This window comes from Palaemon carinicauda, chromosome 15 (assembly GCF_036898095.1).
Source record: "Palaemon carinicauda isolate YSFRI2023 chromosome 15, ASM3689809v2, whole genome shotgun sequence".
NCBI lineage: Eukaryota > Metazoa > Arthropoda > Malacostraca > Decapoda > Palaemonidae > Palaemon > Palaemon carinicauda.
In genome coordinates this window covers 64,513,130-64,523,483 of record NC_090739.1, presented here as the reverse complement: position 1 = coordinate 64,523,483, position 10,354 = coordinate 64,513,130, and the positions used below count along the sequence as shown (strand labels likewise).

Below are 10,354 nucleotides of genomic sequence, written 5' to 3'. Positions count from 1 at the left end.
CGTGAACCATTTCTGCATATATTATTGCACGATATTTTCGATGAGGTTTAAAAATAGAAAGCTACTACTTATCTAACACTTCCTTAGTTAATAACAAGGGGTTAGTAACAGGGTAGTGGCACTGTGGTAGCCTAGATGCTAAGTTCTCCGACAGACGACTCGTGGGGTTATTTTTTTTATATATGTAGATCTTGGGAAGCTCATAACTTCACTATTCCCGTGAGCCTGTAGGTCTCATTGCTGAGACATCAACAGCTATTGCCTGGCCTCACTGGTCTAAGATACAATTGGTGTGGTGAGGGAGCCTGGGTTCCATCATTTGTATATATTGTACATCTCTAAGACATTATCCTGTCCCTTGCCTAAGAGGCTCATGAGCGATCTTTAGACTTCTATAAATAATCATGTCAATTGAAGCTATGAATAATCATAAACTTTCTTTACGTAATTATATGTCTATACAGATAGGGTATTCAAAACATATGTTACCATGTCTTGCCTTAGAGTTATGTGACAGTGATTTCAATATGTGATATGAAACTACTTTCTGATTCTGCTTTGCGAAAACTAATATTTCCTTAAAGTTTGTCTATCTGTCATTTACACCTGCTTGTAAAGTTGAGCCACTTTCGAGAAACGTTTATCCAACTCATTTTAACAACTCTCTCTTTCTTAAAGTTCGTCTTAGAAACATACAGCATCAAAGGACCCAAAGAGGAATATAAATAGGTTATCTCCCTATATCTACATATATTAACATGCATTATTCTAAAGCGTTCAGAACAATTCACTCAACCAGATAATAGCAAAATGTCTATTCTTTCCTCATAAAAAGGTATATTATGAATTCCATCTGGGATTCGCCGAGGAGTTACAGATCTAAGCCGGAGAGATTGCATAATGTAATAGTTTCGAATTTTAGGGAAAGACCTACTTTAAATTTTAAAATATAAAGGGGAATTTATTTCATATCTCATTGCTTTAATAAGAATACAGTATGCTACGACATTTAATTTGTTTAGCTGCGACATATAAAATTATCATTCATGTATTTTTTTGCTCTATTTTTCTAAAGCAAATATCTTTTTAATAAATTGAAAACACACAAACATATATATGCATATATGTAAATATATACATATATATGTACATATAAATATGTATATATACATATAGGCACATACATACATATACAATATGTGTATACAATATAGCCTGCTATTTAGAACCTTTGCTGATATACTCTTGGGAAAAGTGATTGATATTAAATTAAGATACTGACTTGATCCCAACCTTACGAGAGAGAGAGAGAGAGAGAGAGAGAGAGAGAGAGAGAGAGAGATTTTACTCTCTCTTTCATATCAGAAATCGATACTAATGATTTAGAGCTGAATATAGGAATTACATAAGTACTAAAATCAAATATTCTTAAATCATCATATTTATTTCCTGAGAGGTTCAGATATATTTTAAAGACTATGTCATTTATGAAAATATTCATGCGAAGCATAAAATTCATATTTTATTGTTAACTGGAAAACTTATTTTCTTTAACTCTCCAAGACAGTGTGTGTGTGTGTTGCCGCTGGTCTGTTTTTGTCTACCCACTCGCGTCAATAGACATGCAAAATACATACATATTTATGTAAGTATATGTATTTTCCTGTTGATACATCGTGTCGTTTAATTATATAACAGTGACATGCATTACATATAAACACAAACTATTGTACTGTGGTACAGCAACATTCTTTGAGCCTTACAATTTTTCGCTTTTCAGTAAAGAAATAATAAACCCGCAACAAAATAAGGGTAGAATGACGGCCGTGGCAAGAAGCAGACCATATTTACCAGGAATGACGGCAACCTTTGTGGAATAGCAACAAAGCGAACAGGGCAAACTCTATTAAATTTGTGCTTGGCAGCAGACCCTCAATGAAAATAGGAATAATTGTGTAGCTAAGGTGTCAAAAATGACGTCTAAATATTTTAAAATATATGCACACATCAACAAACAGATTCAATCATTCCCACCCATCCCCCTTTCTTAAGTACAACACTCTAGTTTGGGAATTTGTGGATATATATATATATATATATATATATATATATATATATATATATATATATATATATATATATATATATATATATATATATATATGTATATATATATATGATAAATTTTGCACATTTTTACGTGTTTTTCATATTCAAATAAGCCATATATATTTTTGATACATTAATGTCTGGATTCTCTTAACGACCTCGGGATCAGAGCCCCAGGCGAAATCACACAAAGACAAGAGCTTGGCTCCGGCCGGGAATCGAACCCTGGTCGGCAAGCCTGTATAGACAGTGACTAAGCCACTTGGCCAAGTGGCTTAGTCACTGTCTATATAGGCTTGCCGACCAGGGTTCGATTCCCGGCCGGAGCCAAGCTCTTGTCTTTGTGTGATTTCGCCTGGGGCTCTGATCCCGAGGTCGTTAAGAGAATCCAGACATTAATGTATCAAAAATATATATGGCTTATTTGAATATATATATATATATATATATATATATATATATATATATATATATATATATATATATATATATATATATATATATATATATATACTGTATATAGTTAGACACTTGCTCTTTATCATATAGATGAGATGCTTTGTCATTTTCTTTTTCAAAATTTTTCCACCAAAATGATCACTTTACCTTTCTCTTTAAAAGATAACAAAAATAATCATATAAAGGTTGTTACTTATTCTTGGTTTCCCCGTTAATCTTCATATTTAATACAAGGTATAATTGTTCCTATTGAATATGAAAATGCTAAAAAAAAACAACTAAAAGAATCAGACATGCGTTACTCGTTATATAAATCTTGAAAATTCAGTGCTCTTATGTTTTTATATCAAGTTTGATTTTATTGAATTGTTACTGATCCACAATAAGTAAAGTCTGAATATATAAAACTATTCCATTTCTATGAGGGACGTTGTCAATAATAACCTCGCTAGGTGAGGATCACTATGGCTTAAGAGCTTAAAATCATTACGATGATATGATAACCAATAGTACTAATTATATTTATAACTATTATCATTACGTTGTTTTATAATTACTCCGTCATAATATATTAATTAAGTAAATGAATTGTGATTTCTAATGTATCTATTACGTCGTATGAAATACTAATGAAGTGTACTTTCATTATGACACAGGAAAAATCTAATGCGTTGTAGGAAATCTAGAGAGATTTCAAACGAAAGGAATCAAATAGGATCAGTCATACGTGAAGTTGGAAAGGAACTAACGATATTCAGGACGAGTCTCGGTTCAGAAATTAAGTTTTATCTTGGTAAATTGGTTTGTTGAAAGTTATTTCATCAATAAAAACCCTATAATTTTAGTGACCAGTTATGGTATTATACAGTAGCTTCGTTATTACAAAGATCCTTCCGAGAGCATAAATTTAGGAACGAGTTTTGAGATGTATCACGTGACACAGCAGTATAATACATATCCAAGTATTGCGGAGGCAGAGACACACTTCACACCCAACTTGAAGTCTTAAAAGTCCATAAACAAAATCAGGGCGAAAATTAATTTTCTCTTCGACTATTGATATCTCTGTTCTCTCGAACACATCTGACCTCGACATTAACACCATTTTCGTGTCTGCACTGCTTATGGAATAAAGTGATTATATGACTGTCTAAGCCTAGTACTAAATTGTATTTGTATTGCTCATGGTACTCAAGTGTTAATTATAACTGTTTAAGCCTAGAAGCATTAATGTGTTTGAATTGTTTATGGTAGTCAAGTTGTACTACACTGTAACTGTCTACGCCTTGTACCATTTTCGTGTTTGAATTGCTTATGGTACTCAAGTTGTACTATAAGTTAACTGTCAAAGCCTAGTACTATTTCTGTGTTTGAAAATCTTATGGTACTCAATTGTTGATATAATTGTCTAAACCTAGTACCACTTTTGTATAAGAACTGTTTGTGGTATTCAAGTATTACTATAACCGTCTTAGCATAATACCTTTGTATGTTGGAATTGCTTAAAAAAAAAAAAGGGGGGGGGGATAGGAACTGTATTATCGCTGTTTTGCCATTCGGTCTTAGACTAAGCTTAAACTTTTACGCACCTTGTTCCTGACGAAATTCAGTTGTGTATTTAATTGTTGATCTAAACAATTGTATAATTTGGACCGGTGCTCTACCCGAAGCAGCACATAAGCATCTTTTGTATTACTTTAATTGAATGTGATACTTTTGAGACTTTACTCGACTTAGCACACAAGTGTGTGGTTCGATATGTAATATAAATGATTATGAAATATGTTTAATAAAACCTGCATGATACTCCTTTATTTGCACTAAGTGACATTTTTGTAAATTTTTACATGCCCTTTAATCATGTAATAAACGTATATTTTTTTTCAAGCCATCCGTTTTATCTAATCTTGTATAACTGTTACTACCTACTATCGTTTCCAGAGGCTGTGTAATAGTGTTTTTCCCAAATATCTAACAAACCGGCTTATGAATTTCCATGAAACTACAGCAATGAATGTTTCAAACATTGTCCTAATTTTTGGTGGTACAATGAATTGACAGATGTGCTTAATTAACCCGTTTACTCTTAGAAAAAAGAGGAACTTCTTCCCTTCCTTCAGAGCGTTTCGAAGTATTGTTACTTAATCACGTAACTGTGACGCAGAGGTTCCCCCAACCCTCCTTCGGTGTTTATACCTATGGCTATCCTAGTACCCCCCCCCCCCCTTCCTTCTTGCCTTCTTTCCTTCATTCCCATTGTTATTAGGCTACCGAGTAAATCCATGCTAGGAAAGACTGTGTACTGCACATATTAAATGAGCCGGAAGAGCAATAAAATGTTTTATAATGGTACATAATGATTAGATGGATAACACAAATTATCAAACATAATAAAAGAGGTTTAAAACAGGGGTGTGGAATCACACTGAGAGATATTCTACTCGGACTCCTACAAATTTTAGATTTGCGACTAGAAAATAAAATAAAATTAAAAAATAAAATAAAAACATTAGTAGAAATATAAAACAATTTTTTTCCTTGAGAGTGATGATAAGTAAAATGTATAAGTGTCCATTTCTTCTTTTTTTTTCATCCCTCATAAATCTATGGTTTCAAGCAATTAGTGATAACATTATTTTGGAAAAGCAAAGCTAATGAATACTTTGATACGAGTATATCAGCTTGGCATGTAGACAATGTCAATGGATTTCTCAAAGTAAGGTTGATTGGTTCATTAATTGAAGTCTGGTATAATTCCAGTGACAAAGTCGCAATGATATTTGTCACATACCTTTTAAGTAACAAAAGTAGGTACTGGTACTTATAACGTAAATAAATATATAAAACTATAGGTTGAAATATAAATCTTATGTATGTATGAACACACACACACACATATATATATATATATATATATATATATATATATATATATATATATATATATATATATGATTTCAAAATTTACCAAATGGCCGATGTCAATGCCCTTATATGAAACATCTTTTAGAAGTCTACCTTCTAAGGAATTCAAGCTACTCTCTCTCTCTCTCTCTCTCTCTCTCTCTCTCTCTCTCTCTCTCTCTCTCTCTCTCTCTCTGGTTAAATTGATATGATAAATTATATAAAACAATGCTCTATGTCATTTTCTTCCTGGCAATTGATGTATCGAGTACCCCGTGTTGTATGGAAGAATGAGTCCTACGGCTTAACCTAAAGAAAACTGTATTTCTATTGCTTTACCAACACTCGCTTGAAGTGCGAAGTGTAGGGTTAACATGGCTTCTTTTGTCTCCTGTCATAAGTCTCATTCTTGATCTTCAATGTAAGTGAGTGGGTAAGATATAAAAGGTTGGTCTTGTGTTTAGGTAAAGTCTAAAGTCACGAATCACATTACCAGGCATGCTAAACTTTTACTGACAAAGAATTTCGTATTGCTTGGGGTAGGTCATATGACAATTATCTATGGAGTTAAACAGGCGGAAGAAACGTTATAACAACGTCACTGAGGGACGTCATCACTTTTGCGAATGTGTGGGTGGCTAAGACTGGGTTTAGCCTCATTTTCTTAAGTAAAAAGGTTAATGAAACGCAATTGGCAATGCACAGTATTTCCCAAAATTAGGCCATTGTATGAAGCGCTCCCTGCTTTGATATCATGGAAATCCATCAGTTATTTTAGGCGTTATTTAAAAAAAAAAAAAAAAACACTATTACACGGCCTCTGGAAACGATAGTAGAGTCCGATCATTATTACCTTAAAAAGTAAAACTATCTAAGTCGTATACTTAAAAGAACTCTTACGATAGAGCAGTTTAGATCATTTCGCTCATTTGCTAGAAGAGTGACATAACTCAAAATTTTGCTATTTTGAGTTATTGCCACCATCAATAAGCCCGTGTCAAGCTCTACAAGTGACAATAACGTCATAACTGAGTCTGCAAATATGGCTGCTAGAGAGCGTCATGTGTCACTTTTGCCCTACCTCGATTATCATAACATTGGGTATCAATTTCGAGTCTTCGACACATCTCAGTTACTCAGGAGCTTTTTTGGAGCAAGGATGTATGCTGCTGCGTGAACACTGGCATATTTTGTAATATGTCATCATTGTAACTAACGTGAGTATTCCCTTACTATGTTTATTTTTTCATGTAGAATGTATTCATTTGAGTTGAGACAGTATTCATGCAAACCTCTAATGAGGCTATATGAAACTATTCCAAGATATGACAGTCTTCAAGCAAACTACTACTAACATCTAAGTATTTACTCAAGTTATGTCACTATTACAACCCACTAAAACCTACATAGCTTTCAAGGAAAATAGTTGATCTCAATATATGACTCTATTGAAGCAAACAATATGATTCTTAACCATTTTTACAAATTTTATTTAGAATTAGGTCGCTCTTCCCACAGAACAAGAGTGTCATATCAATTTAAGCAAAATTTATAATATGAGTAGCAGAGGTAAGAAGCTTGTGAACTTGGCGTTGCAGTCCAAAGAGAACATGAATGGGTTAAAGCCTTCCCAAGTTGATGATAATAACTCCAAAACATGTTAGTATTTTACCTACGCACTTTTTTTAAAGATTTTGAACAAAATAATTAGTACCTACAAGATGTTATTTTTTTCTCTTCTACGATTTATAATGAATTTATATGCATCTTTTAAAAAATTGAGCATTTAAAAAGAATTTCAGCTAGCCTAGGAAATAATATTGATATACTTTTTTTTTTTTTTTTGTCGCAGCAACCATTCCCAGTGCATCACCATATGAAGCTCTGGAAACAAATTATTATGAAGATTCCAGTACTGGCACTCGGCAAGAGCTTCAGCCAAAACCATGATCATCAAGTATTAAACTCATCCTCAAGTAATTCGTCCTCAACATCAAGTTAATCTTCAGAGTCAAGTGATACTTTATGTAGTGACGTCGATACAGATGATTCAGTTGCTGATGAAGATTACGTGCCTGATAAAGAGGATGAAACAGATGAGACTGAAGATGAATCACTACCAAGAAATCAGTCATTTTGTCCAGATAAATCAAAAGAAAGCCAGGAAAGCGTGTCTATTTTGGTAAGTCCAGCGAAGAAAGGCATCAAACGAGAGAGGCGCCCTGAAACATGGAAGAGAAACAAACAAAAATAGCTGCGAAATGCGGGAAAAGCCTACACCATGCATACCAAAGAAAAAACAATAAGGACAGAAAGAAGAATGAAACCACCTTGTGGTGAAAAATGTAGGCTTAATTGTTCATCGAAAATCGATGAAGAAGCTAGAATGGAGATCTTCAACTCTTATTGGGACTTGGGTGAATTATCCCTACAGCGCCAATTTATAGCCAATTCAATAACAGCCATTGAACCGACCTATAGATACGTTCGCATAGGTAAAAGTCGTCAGCCAAGAGCCTTGAACAGCGCATTTAATTTCCATGTGAATGGTGAGAAAGTTCGAGTATGCAAGCTGTTTTTTAAGAACACCTTGGATATAAATGACAGACCCATACGCACAGTTCTAGAAAAACAGAACAAAATTGCTGGAACACTATTGGAACCTAACCTCAGAGGAAAACATGACAATCATGCTACTGTTAGTCAAGAAATTCGAGATGGAATAAAGCAGCATGTAGACTTCATACCAAAAATTGAAAGCCACGGCACTCGAGCCAATACTTCTAAGACGTTCATTGACGGCAGCAAGTAAATTGCTGACATACACAAGGATTATGTAGCAAAATGCAAAGAAGAACAGAAGCAGTTTGGAAATTATACACTCTTCTACAGAATATTCACAGAGGAGTATAATATTTCCTTCTACACTCCCAAAAAGGATCAATGCGATGTTTGCATCGTTTTTGAAAACGCCACTGAAACTGAGGAATATGATATGAAGGAAAGTTATGATTTGCACCATCGAGAAATGGAATTATCAAGAGCAGAAAAAGCACGAGATAAGGAGAAGAAAGACTGTGCTGTTGCAGTATATGATTTACAGGCTGTTATCCAGCTACCCAAAGGAGAGGTTTCAGCATTTTACTATAAATCCAAATTAAATGTACTTAATTTTACCATATAGAACCTGATATCTAATGCATGCAATTGCTATATTTGGAATGAATCAAATGGCCATAGAGGAGTAAATGAGCTTGGTACTTGTGTTCTGAAGTACTTGAAGGATACTTGTGATTCTGGTTGCACTGATTTTATTTTTTATTCTGATAACTGTTCAGGACAGCAGAAAAACAAGTTAATGCTTGCTCTATATCTGTATGCTGTAACAAACTTGGATATACATTCCATTACTCACAAGTACCTGATCAAAGGACATACTCAAAATGAGGGAGATTCGGCGCATTCGCTGATCGAGAGGCAAGTTAAAAGGCTTCTTAAAAGTGGACCGATGTATGTCCCTGAAACTTTTGTAACAGCTGTTCGTGCAGCTAAAAAAAAAAAGGTAATCCTTTCTTTATCTAGGAACTCTGCTATGAAGATTTCAAGAACATAAAATCATTAGTCAATGAGATTGGTCCCATGAACCTGAAAGAGTTGAAACTTTCTGATGCAAAAGTTCTGAGAGTAACCAAATCTTCACCAAGACCTGTCTTCTATAAGAATTCATACGCAGATGATTTTCAAGAAACCACAGTTCTCAAAGCTAAGAACTACCCAAGGACAGTTAGTCTGCTACCTGCATTTAGTGTCAAGCCTGGGCTTCCTAAGAACAAGAAGGATGATCTCATTGGATTGTGCAAGAAAAACCTTATTCCAAACGAATACAAGTTGTTTTATGATAGCCTTTAATTATTATTACTGCTCTGTAGATGTTCACTTATTTTAGGAAAGTATATTGTAAGGAAATTGTATGGAAACAATCTATGTATCTCCTAAGTTGAACTTACTACTTAAATTTTTATTTATATGGTGCAAACATTGGCTGAAATTCATTTCTTCATTTTTTGTTCTTCAGTTATTAGAATCTTTGATGAGAATAAACTGTATAAAATCATCTGTTTATCTTTTTTTTCATAATCTAATATAACAATGCATGATATTTTTAGCAAGAAAAAGTAAAGTGACATAAAAAACGAAACTTTCTGTGTAACTCCGTATTTGGAGCTTCACTGTAGCAATATTATCTTTATGATATACAGATAATTTGAGCCAGACAATACCTTTTAATATCCGTCATAAAACGGAACAAAGTAATTTCATGTGCACAAAATGAGCAATTCTCATAGTAATAGTGTCATATTTTGACTTGAAACTCAAAAGTTGTGACAGTTTTGCAACGAGATGGTCATAACTATGATTGCATGAAAAAAAGGCCCTCAATAATCATGCAGTTCTTTTGATATTCATTGCAACACTTATTATAAGCTAGCTAAATGTGTTGTCTACGTTTTAGTTTGAGAAAGGTCATCATTCAAGTGATAGTTACAAACTACAGCGACATTGAAAACTGTTTTTGCCTCTCCTGAAAAATGTCCATTTTTGAGTTATGACACTGTTCTCGCAAATGAGCGATTTATTTCCTGAACTTTTAAAGGAACAAAATCCAACAAACGTAAAAGTTAGAGAAACCACAACAAGCCATGACAAAAAAGTAAATGAAATATGGCCTAGACTATATATCCATAGGTCTTACATAAGTATCTCAATAGACAGGGGTGGTAATAATATTAGTTGGTCTTAAGACAATTATTTTGACTTAAAGTAAATCTTTTACAGTACCAGCAACATAAACTTACCAAATAATATATCTATAATCATAGAC

General features: G+C 33.6%; 1 pseudogene; it reads left to right on the top strand.

Moving 5' to 3' along the window:
• The first annotated feature begins 7,028 nt into the window (after nt 1-7,028).
• On the top strand, nt 7,029-9,381 carry LOC137653996 (uncharacterized; annotated as a pseudogene).
• Nucleotides 9,382-10,354: the final 973 nt, after the last annotated feature.